The 16,759-nt window shown below is 39.5% G+C and overlaps 1 protein-coding gene across 2 annotated transcripts in view; it reads left to right on the plus strand.

Annotated features, from left to right (window-relative positions):
* LOC311438989 (uncharacterized protein) overlaps positions 1-16,759 on the plus strand; it is a 42,441-nt gene that overhangs the window by 606 nt on the left and 25,076 nt on the right. Inside the window, exons 2-5 of one of the 2 annotated variants that reach the window (XM_084524123.1) lie at positions 863-1,083; positions 12,818-13,082; positions 13,855-13,968; positions 14,943-14,980. The gene's annotated coding sequence lies outside the window, so the exon portion shown is untranslated. The remainder of the gene's footprint in view (positions 1-862; positions 1,084-12,817; positions 13,083-13,854; positions 13,969-14,942; positions 14,981-16,759) is intronic. The other variant, XM_084524122.1, reaches the window with a different exon arrangement.

Consider the following 16,759-nt stretch of genomic DNA (forward strand, 5'->3'; position numbering starts at 1 on the left):
GTGCTTCCTAAATAAATTGAACACGTGAAAACAAAAATTATCTGAAAAGATTTGAACTTCTCTGAATTTTTATTTTATGTTTCAAATGTTTAATATATATTTACATTTTAAATGTTCTATTGCTATGATGGACACTCTCATAGGGGTAGCATTGATTTCTACCTTTAAATAGCTCCTTAATTCGGAATATATTAATGTTTTAGGCAAATCTCAAAAAAAAAATAAAAATATTGGCCTTCATGTAGATACTATTTCTTTCAAATACTTATTTAACTGAACCAAAGAAATATCATCACACATTCAGTTTTATGTGATTATAATGCTTACACTGATGAGGTTGACTTTTGGTTATGTACCCATAACCAGTATCACAGCCAGAAACTAGCTTAAAATTCTGATTTATGGTGAACAAGACATCTGAATTTTAAGAAGGATTCTTGAAGTAATAAATACTCTTAACAACTACAATAGAAAAAAAAAAAAAAAAAAAAAAACATATCTAGTGGCAATTCATGTTAAATATGTCTAATAACTCAAAACTTCACCTTTAAAAATTACTTCTGTTTTTCTTATCCAAAAAGGATAAGTAGGATTTTCCTACTCTGACAGTAAAAGAGATGCACTTTTTAGTTTTTCGGAGCTGGAGATGTCGCATTAATGTTGGTAAATTTTTTTTTTTTTTTTGCACAAGCTGACTACACTCCCCCTATCAGCAGAAACCTAGACATTGTTTCTGGGGGCAAAACTTTTTTTTGTGATTGTGTCAGATTCAAGGGAGGAAAATGCTGTGTCTTCCAGGGGTGGTGATAATAGGAACATGGAATATGACTGAAAATTGACTGCACTTTTTTTTCCTTTTGAGTTGCAAGATTGAGCGAAGAGCCTCTACACTGTTCCACATGCATCCAAAAGCAAGTTCAGGCTTCAGAGGAATCTACAGAAGATATAATTATGCTACTGCATTTTAGAAAGGTGAAGCTACACAAAGCAGCATATTCACACACCTTGTCTGAAGCAACTAATTTTGTTCAGAGCACTCTGGAGATGCCAGCAGCCATGCAGGAACCTTATCTTCATTCACAGGTATGCATTCTTGATGTCTAATGGAACGTGATGTCTAATGGAACATGGAAAAGAGGGCAAGATGCTACCAGTGCTTGCATTCTGTTACAGAACAGAGTTGTGAACCTTGCCCATGATTATGAATGGTTTTCATCACTTTACTAAAATGATTGTAAAAGGCCAAAGAAATACAGGGAACTAAGATGTGAAAAAAGGAATGCACAGTTTTGTTGTAGAGCTGATGGATTTTTTTTGCTGTAGTGCCTCCTGTCTCTCTTCCTTCAGTTGGACACTAGTGAGTCCTTACAGCAAGTCCATCTTTGCTTACATTCTTTTTCATACAATAATTAGCTGTTATCAAAATTATTTTTTTAAAGTGCTTGCCTATGATATTTTGGGTATCATCTGTGTGTGGACAGTGGAGCTGAATAAGAGCAAAGATCTTCTTTAAGGTAGAGGGAAAAAAAAAACAACACCTGTATTTTTTTTCTAAGAGAAAATATGGAATCACTTTTAAATTCAGAGGGATTTTGAGACTGAGTTTTAAAATCCTAGGGTATATGTGTGAAATAATCTATCAACTAAAAGCTATGGGCTGGTCAGCTGACCTACAACCTCTGCTACTCTGATACTCTCCAGTGTGTAGTAGTATATGATTCATATGCACTTATTTCTGACTGTGTTCATCTTTGAAATAATCACTTCATTCTAGATAAATGTATTCAGTGCTATGACTGCTCCATCCATCATATTAGGTAGGGTTGTGCAGCTGAATGCAGTTCTATTCCAAATAATGATGGTCTCTAATATTTTCCTGAAAATGTGGGTAATTTATTATCATAGGCTAATTATGCCCAATACGGCTGCAGGCTGACATTTATTGTGAGAGGTGGGCTGGAGGGAGTCAGGAGGCATTGCGTTGTCACCAGAGCAGTTTCTGGGAAGGAATTTAGCTGCTTGTCCAGCATTTCTGCCAGAGCTCAGGGAAGTGTTTCCCTCCCTGCAGAGCCTGCTGAATGCATTCTCTTCTCCCCCATTTCGGACAGGATTGATGGTTCCTGGTACTTCTCCCTGCTTAGGGATCACAAAGGCTCCTCCTCCTCTCCCCACATCAGCTCATGGGCAGGAGAAATGCAGGTGCTTTATTTCAATGGCAGGCACCTTCCCACTGAAGCTAGGTCAGTTGCTGGATTTGCAGGCCACAGATTCCTGCACCCATGGCATTGGTTCCTTGTCCAAGTGGCAACTTCTAGCAATTCCTCCTCCTCATCTATGAATGCACAGATAGGGGATGCAGAACAGTAAAATCCAGGTTAATGGCTGCCTCCTCCTCATCTGAGACAGGTTCAGCCCTGGGCCTTCCCAGAAAAACTCTAGATCTAGGAATTTCCTTCAACATGTGTTCTCCCAGGCAGAAAGAAGAAATGCCACCCAGCCTTTCTATTGTACTTTCACCTTTTTCTTCTCGGTGCTTCTCTTGCATTGCTGCTCTTTTTTTCAGAAATTAATAGCTGAGCAAAACATTGTTTTAACACCTGTGCAATATGTTTTTGTGTGTCTTGGGATTTACTCTAGAATAGCTCTATTTCCTCCAGGGTAATCAAGTTTTTTGTTGTTGACCTGGAAGTGAAGAGTACAGTTATTTTTTAGTATCTATGCATGAAATAGCTCCGTTCTCTGAATCCTTCTTTGATCCCAGTTGTATAACATTTGTATTTCTCTTTTTCTGAATGTCTCACCACTGTGACCAAAGTATCACTAAGAATTTTATCAGAACCTTCCCATAATTTTGAAAACTTCTTTTAGGTCATATCTTTGGCTGTTATTTTCTACGGAGAATAACTCAACTCCCTTAACCTTTTCTTACAACTTAGATTTTGGAGACCTGATATTATCTTTGTTGCCCTATGGTACATCCTTTGCAAGGCACTGCTGTGCTTTCTACATTGCAGTGCCCAGCCCGGCAAAGAGGTCTATGTAGGGTCCAGACAGGTTATAGCTATTAAGGGTCTTCTCACACAGAAATGTATCGATGCTTGTTTACTGCTCTGTCTCCTTGCTAATACCATTTCATATCTTGCTTGCCTCCCTCCCTGTTTCTGTGCACTAGGTCAATGGTTTAATGATTTTTCTACAATAATTCCCTTAAGCCATCGACTATGGTAGGGTGCCTCACCTAGGAAAGGGCTTGGCCATTTCAGCACCAGGGAATTTATGCTGGGCGGTCCTGGGGAATAAGGAAACCATATTAGTCAGAGTGTTTTGAGACTATATTACTGTTCATGAAAACAATCACTGCAGAGTGTGTAATGATTCTGGACTGCAGAATGATATTTGGGGCCAGGGAACAAAAATACATCAAGTTAGTGATTTGTTTTGACAAAACAAAACAAAACATTTTCCATTATTGTTGGTTGTCTTTGTAGAGCTGTTTACAAGCAGCAGGATCATCAGTAGAGAGCACAGCTTCTTTATTAGAGGTGCAGTTCAGAGGGATGTGATTTTGAGGTTTGCATAAGGTGAGCAGCCAAGACAGCAGAGAGCAGTCTTTGGTCTGGTAAATTGCAGAGATGTTCAGATAACTAGACAGTCAGCAAATTCTGGGGCTGTGATTAATTTACTGAGAGTTTGGACAGGATTGTTCTTTCTTAAATTACCTTTAAAGGCCAGAAATAAGCTGGAGGTTTATAAGCATGTTACATGTTTGTTTGGGGGACATGGGGGTGCCTCCTTGATTTTGTGATGTGTATTGGAAACCAAAAAGCAGAATCGTTTTTTAGCCTTGTTAAGTATATTCATCTAATTATTGGAGTTCAAAGGGTTCGCTGCCATCATATACAGGTTGCACCACAGAACCAGGTCCAAGTCTGGATGACTCCCTCATCTGGGAACTGACCCAGTTCCCTTCTCCACCTTTGAAAGAAGATAAAACAAATGTGAAAAAGAGGGCAAAATTGTTTTCAGCACAATTACAGAAAACATGATTGAGGTAGGGTAAAGTTTAGGAAGGTGAAGAAGAAATGATCAAGGCCCAGTCAGGGCCAGGCTGAATGGGGCCTTGGCCAACCTGATCTGGTGGGTAGCATCCCTGCATATGGCAGAGGTGTTGGAGTTAGATGATCTTTAAAATTCCTTTTAATCACAAACCATTCTATGATTCTATATGTTTCTATGAGAACCCAGGTAGTTGTAGTGCTAGAATTGACACTCTAAGGCTACTACTCCCTCTCTCCTCATACCGCAGTAGTTACTTGTGTAGCACTGGGCAATACTCTTGACCTTAATTCCTTAAATCGTCAAAGGAGGAAGGAAAGCATATCTGTTTCCTAGGCTATTGGGCGACTTCAGTGGTACAGGGAGCTAAACACTTTGAATGACTTTTAAAATCTTGGCAAAATCAAGAAGTTTTGCCAATGCCAGGTAAAAGCGGGAAGAAATTACTTGAACGAAGAAAGGGGAGAGCTGTAATTACTGTATTTATATCACATAATTGTCATATGTGAGGGTGAAGCCCAGCACTCAGCCACTGGTCTGAGGCAGTATCCCTCAATGTACGTGTCAGCTAGTGATGTGCACTCAAGACTGCTTGGGATACCCTTTGGCTTACTGTCTTTGCTGTAGATAAAGTGCAGTTTCCTGCATGATCCAAAGTACTATCCCTAAACAATCAACAGATTTGTATTAAGCCATACTGTGAAATAATTGTTAAGCATTTCTGCCTAATTGGAAAGGTTTTGTTTCCCAGTGTTGGCATGACATTTTAAGCTGCAGATGAGAAAGGATTTAGAAATATGTACAAACTAATGACAAATTTTAAGTTCTGTATCAATAAAGACATTAAGGAGGTGATGGAAAACAAGACAGACAGGAGCCCTTCTGTCTGTCCCCTGACCCAAGACTGCTGAGGTATCAATAGGTGCTGCTGTGTTTCACCATTGTGCCCACACCCCCTGTGTGCTGGGATGCAGAAATATTGTCAATCCTGAACAAAGTATTAGCCAGTTAACTAGAAAACAATTATTCACAGCCAGCATCCTACTACAGGGTAAGATATTCAATATTACAACTACAACTAACTGCTGCTTTAAACCAGGCCCTCCTGCTTGCCCCAGGAAGCATACAGACCACTTCTCACCACAAGCCTGAAATACCCCAGGGAGGTGATACCAGATGTGCACTGGCCTCACTTGTCCTTTGCGCTTCTCAGGCAGAGTGAAACTGCTAGGTCTCTTCTAAGCCTTCTGTGGTCATCTCAGCCTGCCCCAGCACCCTGTTGGTGCACAGAGCCTTTGGAGGTCTCTCGGTTTCACAAAGTGTAGGGTATTTCTTGAGGAAAAGCTAATGAGATCTAAAGCACAGGTAGTTTTCGGGGTTCCCTCCTGTCTGAGATTTGTTTGCAAAATCATGAAAAAAAAAAAAACAACAACACACAAGATGCCTGGACATAAATGGGTTGGGAAATATGTTTTTGTAATTCCTTTTTGGCCTTTATATTATTTAAAGGGTATAGAGAACACATTGTTAATGATGAGGCTTGCTGGTATTCTGTCAAATTTCACATTCTCACAGTGCAATACAAAAATCTAGCAGTGGTTGTTCCTCCATCTGCTGGAGCCATTGGAAATATTACTAACAACGGAAATTCCTTGTGGATGACCCAGAACAAAAAGTACTTGTTTATAGTCGTAGGTTGGTTGGTTTGTTTGTTTGTTTTCTTTTTTCCTGCATTGTGCTGGCAGGTAGAAAAGCCTCTCAGCTGGTGGCAAATAATTGCTCTCCTGTGCCTATATTCAAATCCAGAAGTCTGACCAAGGTCTACATAATATTGCTGCTTTCTCTATATTTTTACATAAAAGACTACTACAGAAAACACCATTGCTCTGGGTAAACTACAAAAACAGACTTACACAAAGTACAAATATGATAACAGTAGAGTAATTGGTTTTAGTGATAACTTCGTAAGAAATACACGTATGAATAGTTTATTTGGGTTTTGGTTAATTTAATTAATTTATTAGTTAATTAGATGTCCACAGGAAGCTTTCATTCAAAAAAAAAAAAAAATCGAGTTTACTGCAATCCTACTTTTTTCAAATGATTTTCATTGCCATCAAATAAAGAACATGTTTGTGTTTGTTTCCTCTGTTTAAGTTCTGCATCCTCCTTGTGAAACTGGTAATATGGTAGAGCCCTGCTCTGAAATTGCCTACAAACTCTTAAAAACATAGTTAATTACAGATTGCCCAATTTAAAGTTTACAGCATTCTTGATACATGTAGAATATACGGAAGGTTGTTTATGCTACCCAGCAAGAAGAAATACATCCTACTGCTTCTGTGCACTCAGAGATCATGCCAGAAGGGCTCCTTCTGCTGACAGCAGCAGTGACGCTCACTAAATTCAATCAGGAAGAAAAACTTTAAAAAATTATGGTGATAATATGGATGAAATCTATTCAACTGCTGCACAGTGCAGAGTGGGGTCTTGCAGGGCTTACAATTGCAGAAAGGCCTGGATGAAGCAATTACAAGCTGCTCTGTAGGCATGTAGTATCATATTCCAACATGGTCTGCAAGTAACCTGCACCTACAGATGTTTGTTGTTTTTGTTTGTTTGCTTCAAAAATGTTCTAGGAGGCTGTGAATTCTATTAATGTAAAATTACTTAGCCTGTCAACTCAAAAAAAAGCTGATGTAATTTCTATGACTCCCAAGCCTGGCCAGAACTCTAAAATGTGGCCCTGTCAAACCAACCTGAGGTAGGTGCTGCCAAGGAAAGAGCAGAACAACACCTCCTGAAGTTCTGCAGTGTATCTGGGTATTGATAATTTTCCAGAAGTGCATACGTACCCCTCAGAGAGGGGAGACCTGTGATGGAGACCTTTTCATTGGGTCCATCATGTTGAAAAGGTGGGTGGTTGCTCCTTGGTATGTGAATTCTACAGGGCAAGGAGGTGCTCTCTGCTCCTTACCACTCTGACCCTGTTCCCCAGTCTCATTTTTTTGTTCTTCTTTTTGTGGGCAGAATAGAGAGGCTCACTCCAACCCCATGTGTCCGTCCCCAGGTGCCAGTCTCTAAGCTGCCAGGTCCTTCTGCTCTGTTCCAGCTCCTTGTGCCACAGAGGTTCTGCAGGCATGCTCAGAGCACCAAGTGGCATTCAGATCACCCTGAGATGCTGGAGAAGTGCAGGGGCACACCAAAGATACCACTCAATGAGAAATGTGTGAGGTGAGAGGAGGCTAGGGTGTCCTGAGCAAACAGGGGCCATGGCTGTAGCTATCTGGAGGGACATAAAATTGGAAATTGAGCGAGTGCTGTTTGTTCTTCCAGGTAAAAAAAAAATTTTGGAGAGAGATGCATCTTGGTAGGGTCACCTGACATTTTCTCCAGACCTCTCAGAAGGGGAAGCAAAATGTAAAACATTCCTATCTTGTTATATGTCATTTTTTAAGTGACAGCTGATTACATTTTAGGGATGTTTTCTCATTTTCTGAATTAAATCAGTTTGGCATTCTGTAGCAGATAGTACTCATTAACCTTTTAAGGATTGCCAAACTGGTTTGAAGCATTCAGTGGAAAGAAAGAAGAAGAAAGAAAAGATAAAAGTTAAGCATCATAGTCATTATGGTGCTTTTTGAAGCCACAGGCAACAAAGCCACATTTTCTTGCAGTAATTTATTAGAAGTGACTCTGGTTTATGTTACCCTTGAGCAGGTTTGAAGAGGGTACTAACTATGAACCAAACTCATGACATATGGTATGAATGATATTATCTTAACAATATTTAATGTTTAGAATGATAGTGGTTTTTGTAAGCAATGATTCCATACTTACTCTTGCAGACCATTGGAAAGTCTTCTTTCTGAGCCTTAGTAAGCACACACAGCAGAAACCAGGAAAAAAAGAATTATTTGATCTTAAATTGCTACTGCTGACAAATTCGGGAATATGTAAGTAAGAGCTAAGTGGGAAATTTACTGTTACTCCGCAGACTTCTGACTTCCCTTATCTCTCCCAGCCCTAAAAATACATTGTGGAGAGGGATTGGATGATATCCAAGCCATGACTGTTCTTAAAAAGTACATATTGCTTTGGCGAGGGAGGGAAAATATTTAAAGATGCTGATATATATATATATACACACACACACTTATGATCTGAGTGTGTGTCTGACCAATGTCTATGATTTTTATGGCCTCAGACAGTGTTTCTGCAATAACTATTAGTCTTTGATACTTCAGTACTTTAAAGACTTTATAAAAATTCCACCTAAGTGATGAAAAACTCAGGCTAAATAAGAAGCTAGGGCTACACAAAATATTTTTTTTATTTAATTTATGTCTTACACAACTATCCTGCAAGCAGAAAAGGTCTGTAACAGCCTTTCCTGGTAATGTTTCTCTTCCATGCAGGGCAGCTACCCCATCACAGACTAGTGCCAGTACATTATTTTTTTGTGTGTACGTGTGTGTGGTGTTTTTAAAGAAAAATAGAAAAAATTCTGACACAACTTTTCTCCCATGAGAGGAGAATGGCACATGCCCTTTACCTGGGGACAGGTCATATCCTGTAGCAGGTTTATCTCTAGGAACTCCCCAGATCTGGACTTGGACTTCTCCCAGATCCACTGCTCATGGTGACTTTGCCACCTCATAATGCAAAGAGAGCCCATCACTTGGCCCAGTGCTTAAAAATATGTGCCCTGGAGCTTTGATACCAGCCATCTGGTCACGATAAAACCAGAAAAGGCAAAACCAGCAAAGGGACAGGGTGCTTCTCACCTCTGTTGCAGCTCACTTTTCTTGTAGTATGGGCACCGATAGCCTGTCATGCCTGATGTGCATTGGTTTTAGACCAGATATCTCTGAAGGAAAACCTGGGGCTCCTGCCCCTCTTTGTACCTGCATATTACATGCCCAGTCAGCATGAGAGAGGGTGGGGGAGCTGAGGAGTAGCTTCCTTTATTTAATTTCTCTGCCCTACGGCACAAGATGTGCTGGATAACTTGAAGATCCTGTCAGGCAATGACTTTTCCTGAGCTCGGGTGGAGTTTCCAGGCTACCGGAACATGTCAGCTAATTAGCACTTAAACCTCTGTGTAGCAAAGGCTATACATGTATGACTATTTTATTTTATGCTTAAATTATTGCATGCATTTTTAACCCTTGAAAGTGCATTTGATATTATTTCTAAAATTTCCAGGTTCTAAAGGTATGTTTTACTTAAATATATACACACAGCAGGAATATGTGTGTTTAAATTTCTCTAAAAAAGAAACACGAATGACAAAAACTCAGGAATTGTAGGGTATCAGGCTGGTAAAAGCAATGAGTGATTCAGATTATTTTGAAGCAGAGGAGCTCAGAACTGACCCTGGAAGCTGCAGGAGAAGAACTGAAAGCCCGTGGGGTGCCTGTAGGCTCCCCCAGGCAGGCAGTGCCCAGCACCGCCCTGCTCACACCACTACATCCCAGTGGCTGCACTCATACACCTTGACAAGGACATGGCTAGAGCTTGCCTCAACTTCCAGAAGACAAACCCAGTTATTTATCTAAGGTGTGGTTAGGAAACCAAACTACCTTCTTGCCTCATTCCCTAATTTTTCCATCCTGGAGCTAATTTGTGCCAACTGGGGTACACTGGGCTGCCCTCCCTGGTCCCTCCTCACCAGAGTGGGATAGCGTGGTAAGGAAGGTGAGCCTGGAGAAGCTTTAAAGAAGACAGTATCAATTTCTTAACCATGTCCCACCTTTCCTCATGTGTGGGACTTTGTAAACTGGCAGCCTTTGGATTTTGTTGGTGCTCACAGCACACCTGCGCCTGTCCGCACATTAAACCTTGACTGCAGGACTCTCGTCACAAATGAACTGTCAAATCATTACTACGTTTGATGCAGCATAATCTGTCTTGAAATTAGAATTGGTCCATCCAGGCTCAAATTTCACTTGCTACTGAGGCTAATGCACTGTTTTGAATATGCATTCATGGAGATTCACATCCACTGGGATCCAGAGGGAGTACAAGTTAAGAGCAGATTTTCTGAATTAGCATGTCGAGAGGGAAGGGTCTTTCATTTAGACTGCTGCAGATGCCTCTCCCTCTTGTTCATTACAATTGCATTTCATCAGCTTTATGATGTCCACATGTCAATTGAGTGTGAGGATTTTGCACACAAAAGAGCCTCAGGGAAAACGACTTCACTAGCTAATCAGCTGATTATCATACCTCAAATGGGCTGCAGTATGCTGCTCCAAATACTATATCAGCGAGAGTGGAATTGAAGATTAAGACAGCAAAAAGAAGGCTCTACAGCCCAGTTTAAAGAAATCAAACAGGAATTTGTCAGGGATAGAAAGAAGCAAATATAGTTGGGACAAGAGCCTTTGAAATATCCTGAGGCTGATTAAAAAAAATAACAAATGCCTTTCTTCAAAAGGTGTTGGGGGGGTGAAAGGTTAATTAACTGTATTATCTGCCTGTTTATGCCCAGCTGTGTAAAGCTCAATAACACAAGCTCCCACCCTGGCTTTAATATTGCATTCAAGAATCCAGACCAGTTGCAAGAACAGCCTCTCCTAATAATTGAATTAGCCTCTGAGCAAGCTGGAGGTACACAGCAAACAGACTGGCTCTCACATTGCTTCCCTCTCTGTACATACCTCCTGTTTGGATGGGGGTCTATAATGTGTGTTTTTTAGGATCCACTTTGATTAAATGATCAAAATAATAACAGAGGGTGCTATGGAGAGTCTCACACAATAGCTGGTGGTAGCTTGTAGGTGTGCATTTCCCCCAGCCTAGGAATGCAGATCTCTAAGAAGTAATGTTTAATGGCTAGTGTGGGCTTTTTCTTTTTGTCTGAAATTTACCAAAGTTTTATCCCAGCTCCCTGGAGCCTTCCCCAAGTCTATCTAAAATGCAGTTAGAGCAGAGGCTGTCTTTTGCTTCACAGAGCGTCTGCCTTATGCTTTCATCAGAGTAGTCTAACTCACACAGATGCACTATTTAACAATGCCATCCCCTGCTTTCATCAGAAGGGGGAAGGTTGCAGAGCTGAGCCCTGAAGAATAAGGGGGGCAGGTCCCCTGTGATCGGCGAAAGCTGAACATCGGTGCCAGTTTCCATCTGTCATGATAGCCTATCTCCGAACCTTCAATCTGTCAAAAGCTTGCTGCCTAGCTGAAGGCTCCAGGAGATTTGGTGCACTAAACACATTTGACAACAGCATTATCACTGCAAGGAGCCCAGCAAAATGCCATCAATGTGTTAATTGTAGCCGGCTATGTAAAATGTCACTTCCCATATCATTTTACAGCAGCTTTGCCTGTTTTGCAACTCCTAATTTTCCACACTTTATAAATACATGGATCGCTCATATAGAAATGTGGTCAGCTTTTCATGTCAGCTATATTTTTTGTTGTTGTTTGTTTTTTGCTTTTTTTTTTCTTCTTAATGGAGGTTTAATTTGGGTTTAATGCTTTGCTCTAAGAAAGCGGTAGCATCTACAGAAAAATAAATAAATAAGACAGTTGTGGAAATGAATTGTCTGTACATTGCTGTTCTAATTTTATATCTCATTGGAGATTTATTTCTGGGTTTGTACATTCTTTAGTGTATAAATGATTCATTTTGCTGCTGCTGCTGCAAACTACCTTTTCAAGTGCACAGTATTTTTACATTCCTGAGAGTTTTCCTCCATCATGATGTAAGAACACTTTTGTAATGATAAACATGAGAGTACAGCATAAATAAATGAAAAATCCCCCTTGAAGATATGAATGTGCTTTTTAGCACCCAAGTAGCTAATATTCAATTTCTAGTACAACCAGTGCCAGGTGTTAAATTTCTCTAGTTACTGTCACTAATGCAAATTAGATTCTTTTTGTGCTCGTAAAAAATCAAATCCACATTAGAAATTAGCTATAAAATGTAATGACTTAAATGCTATAGTGTTTTACAAATCTCCCTGCATTTCTGTAGCAGATAATGCTATAAAACTAGGAAAGGATAATAAAATATTGTAGAAAGTTGAGTTATTTAAAGGTCTTTTGTGACTGCTCACTCAGGGATTTGATGTATTATTTTGCTTTCTTTCCTTGTTGGTTGAGATAAGCATGCTTATGATTTCATTTCTTTACCAGATTAGATGTAATCAAAGTCTCCTTTGAATTTCATGCTACCCTTGCTGCAAAGGCTGTTTGTATTATTGGAAAATATCATGTGGTGAAGTTTATATCTGCAACTTTTAATCATCTGAATTGTAAATGTGTCTGACAGCTCTTAAGAAAGTTGCAGTGATCTTGTTAGTGGCTGTAGAACCGATATATATATATAAGGATCTGTGAAATTTTTCCAAACTGTTTTATTATTATTATTTTTGCCCCTCACAGAAGATCTTTAAAAAGCAAACAGGGAAAAAATTAATGTTCTGAACATAACCAGTACAATGTTCATTGAAAATGATCTTTCATATATAAGGAAAAAAAAAGTCTTCAAAATTGATGATTTCAAAAGCTGTTTTTGTCAATATTTATGTTATAGCAAACATTACATACTTGGGAAAAATGGTCTTCTTTCTGTCATCTTCAGCCAGCTACTTAATTTAAGGTATTAAAGCAAAATTTAAAGACTGAGGAAATCAGCATGTTTCCTGCATACTAAAGGGAGTTTTGATTAAAATTAACAATTCTGAGCTCTTCTATTATTTCGGAACAAATTTGTACTCTGTGGTTCACATCCTGCATCTTTTCCACAGGAAGCATAGAAGAAATTTCACACAACTCGGCTACAGCCACTGCCATGGGATGTGACCAGGGCACGGCACTTCTGCAGAGCTCAGGCTCCCTCTCATTTTGAAAACATTTTCTCTATTTTCTGTGTTCCTGAAAACAAAAGTTGCTGGAGACGTTAAGTACTTTGGTTACACGTACAACCTGTCGTGCATCCCAGTCCCCATTTCAACTCAATCTTCAGTGACCACAGTACAACAATTAGATCCATTATCTGCAAGCAGACACAAGGTAGGAGGGGAGTAAGTTGATATGAGCAGCTCGTTGGGTGAGTGTTTTTTAGAGAAAGACAGTTCAAGATTGAGACTACTGAAAAAAATGTCTCAATGTCACTGTGAAATAGCGCAACAATAATGGTCTGTTGTGTTTGAAATCTGGATCACACTGTTCCTTCTCTTCAGGTCTAGGTTTTCAGAAGTGACTAGAAAGAAGGATTAATGAGAGGTGTTTATGGTACAGTCTTCAGGTACAGTCTTTTTAGAAAGTTCTGTGGATCTTCTCTCCAAAATCCATTTGAAGTGCTTCAGGTAGAAGAAAGGAAAACGTGTTGTCTCTTGAAAATCTTGGCTCAAGGATTCATCAGGAAAATACTATCAGAGCAGAGACCACATGCTCCTTGGATACCTGGCTGGTGAGTCTATCAAGCACTTCTTCTCCAGTCCTGGAGGTGTGGGATTTAACAGTCAAATCCATCTTAAAAAATAAGCAATAATTTAAATAAAAAGACAGAGGCACTGAAATGTGAGGGGCAGTACCTGCTATGGAAGTATCTCAGCTCCACCTCTCCATTGTCACATGTGTGACCAAGAGTGGATACATTCTGCAGCTCAGTTATGTGAGGAAATCAATATTTTAGACCATGGGTATTCCTCATTTAAGTGCTTGAACCTGTCAATGAGTTGAATAAGATACAAGTGCTTTTTTGTTGTTGTTTTGGTTTGGTTTGGGGGATTTAAATATTATCAGAAGATTTTTAGAAAAAAAAATAAAATCACATTTTCAGATGCAGACTCTGCATTTCCACATCAGGACACCGTCAGCCAATGTCTCACTCCTACCTGTTGAGTTCAAGGACAGCTTGCAAGACTGGGATTCATCTCACAGGCTCCTATATGAGGTACGTGTGACTCCAGATTAAGTAACCAGTCATTGTACTAGGCATTCTGATTCTTCAAAAGGCAATGGGAAGCTTGGAGTTGAAATCCACAAAACAGTAAATAAATATCATTGGTGGTATACATTTTATATTTTCTCTGTTCTCTGTATCACCCAGTTCTGTTCAGTTAGGTGATATCAGAGCAAATATCAGAATTTAATACATTTCTGACTGCTCAACTTGAAAAAAGTGCTTGAGAAAGAGTCTGTATTTCTAGCAGAGAGAACTTGAATTTTTATTTATTTCCCTGGTAGTTTTCATTTATATACTCATCCCCTCTGAGTATCTTCAATATATAGATATGAGGCAAATTTAAAATTAAAGTAGTAGAAAGGGGACAAAAATCTCTTGCATCATCTTCACCATGGGCCTCTGCCTTAGTTATGAGATATTTCAAAGCCTTTTTGCGCATAGACTGGTTCTGTACAGAAACTGTTAGACCCAACCCAATAGCTGAAAGAAATGAGTATGCTATAGACAACATGTGCATCTCCAGGCTGCCAGTGCTAAATTTGGTCTTAAGTTACTTGAGGATGAAGGTGTCTCCACAGCTGGTTGCCTCTAGCCCACTCACCTACAAGCACAGCTGCCCCTAGGCAGGCAGAGGCTGAGGCCACTTGTGAAACTGCTGAAGGCAGCTCTTGATTTACCAATATGGTACATGTCCATGGATGTACTGTGTAGTCCTTTACAGGACTTAGTCAGGCTTTAGTTCATGCTGCAAGAACTGGAAATTCAATTTTCCTCCCCATTGCATCTGAGCCTCCAGAAACAGTGGGATCAGAAGAGGTATTTCAGCTTTGCTATATATTTAATATGATGTCTTTCCTTTTGCAGTGTCAGAATCATGCACAATATTTCCCATGATTGTATGTGGTTAGTCCCGCAAAGACTCATATTAAATTAGTTTTTTCTTGATTTTATAGTTGTTTTAGCAGATTGACAAATAGACATACTTCTGCATGAAGGAGAGGTAAGTAAATTTTAATTGAGTCTAAAAATATATATTTTTGAAATTTAAGTAATAGTAGTAGCAGAAATCTAATTGTAAAAATTATTCCATCATAATGTGAACTGTAAAAAACAGCATGTGGCCTTTTACCCAAATAAGATGAATGAATAAGCCTTGTATTTTCAACAGCAAACATTCTGCATGTCATTTTTTCATGTATTGATAAGTTTTAGTGAATGACTTCACATAAAAAATACCTGCAATAATTGGAAGCTCTTTGAAGAATTGGCTAAACAAGGAGAAGACAACATGTGCTGAGTATTAAATGTACTGGGGATCCTTTTTTTCTGTACTGATATCACTGAGTCTATATCAAGCAGATGTGTGAAGGTCACCAAATCCTAGTTTGGTATCTGGACTGAATTAACTGTTCCACACTGCAGAAAGCACTGGGGTGGCACATTCCTGTTCAGTGTGCCTGGCACATAGGGCTGAACTGGAAGGTTTTCATAGATCCTTCTTCTGCTAAATTCAGTGAGACTTTCATCACTGACTTCGTGGGAGCAGCAGCCATTGTGGTTCTTGGATAATTTCTGAATTATTTGAAACTCAGGGAGAAATGGGTGACCTGCTTTTCCAGGCTGGATCTAGGCTGAGTCATGGAGAGAGGGAAAGAGAAACAGCCCTAGAAATCAGAGATTTGCTGTAATTTTCCAGCGGTTTTGTCGCTAAGAGCTTGTCTGCCTGCTGATCAAGCCCAGCTTACCCCTAGCTGGGCAGCCAGCACAACACGTCCCTCTTTCTGCAGCCCCTCCATGTGAACTGGGTGACACGGCACTTCTCTTGTAAACTTCTGACATTTCATTTAACACCTGAAAAATACCTGAGCTGAATAGCAGTCAGTCAGTAATATGGCCTCACATGTTAGGTAAAATGGGAAGGCTGCTTTCTGGCATGCAGGGAGAGCCCTGGATAGTACAGAATAGCTTTGCAAGTCTCGCAATTAGGATAAGAGTGGCACTCCGGTGGTCTTGGGCAGGATGTGGCAAACTAATGTGCTCCTTGTAACAGGCTTAATTATGCTCATCTGCTCTCTTGGGAACACCTCATCTTCACTGAAATGAGATTTTTGTATCCTATCTTCCTTCACAACTTTTCTTAATGTATTTCTACCTTGCAGAAAATGTATTTTTAAAAAAACACTAATTGATAATGTGAGAAAAAGAAGATTTCTGCTTTCAAACCTACTTATAGCTGGTTATATGATATAGCCACATACATATTAAACATCACTGCCCATGCTGCTCTTTGTTATCTGCTAAGCAGGACATGTTCTTTTTCCTGCAATGTGTAAAGCAGGCAAATGGCTGCTCATCATCTTTTTGTTTCTTTTTTTTTTTTTTTTTTTTTTCCCTCCAAGAATGTTGTACATACAATTCTCTCCTGGCTAATAGCTCCTTCTATTGTCCATGATTTATCATTGTCAGGATTCTTTACGTTTTCCTCTTTACCCATTTTGCTGGAAATCTGTCCTTTTTAAAAGGAAAGCTTGTGTTTCTTTTGCCTATACAGCATATTCTAATGTAGGTTAAAGCATATGTTGTTTTGGAACATGTAAGGTATAACTTTTCACTGACACGATTTTACTCCAATACTTTCACTCTTTTATTTTTTTTTTTTAAACTCTTCTAAACCATTGTAAAGTATCAAAGGTATCCTGGGTAATTAGCCATTACAGTACTGTCACAGAGGCTTCTGCAGTCAATACAGAGATAATTTGGGCAATGGTGAATGACAGCA

This window comes from Aythya ferina, assembly GCF_964211825.1.
Source record: "Aythya ferina genome assembly, chromosome: 6".
NCBI lineage: Eukaryota > Metazoa > Chordata > Aves > Anseriformes > Anatidae > Aythya > Aythya ferina.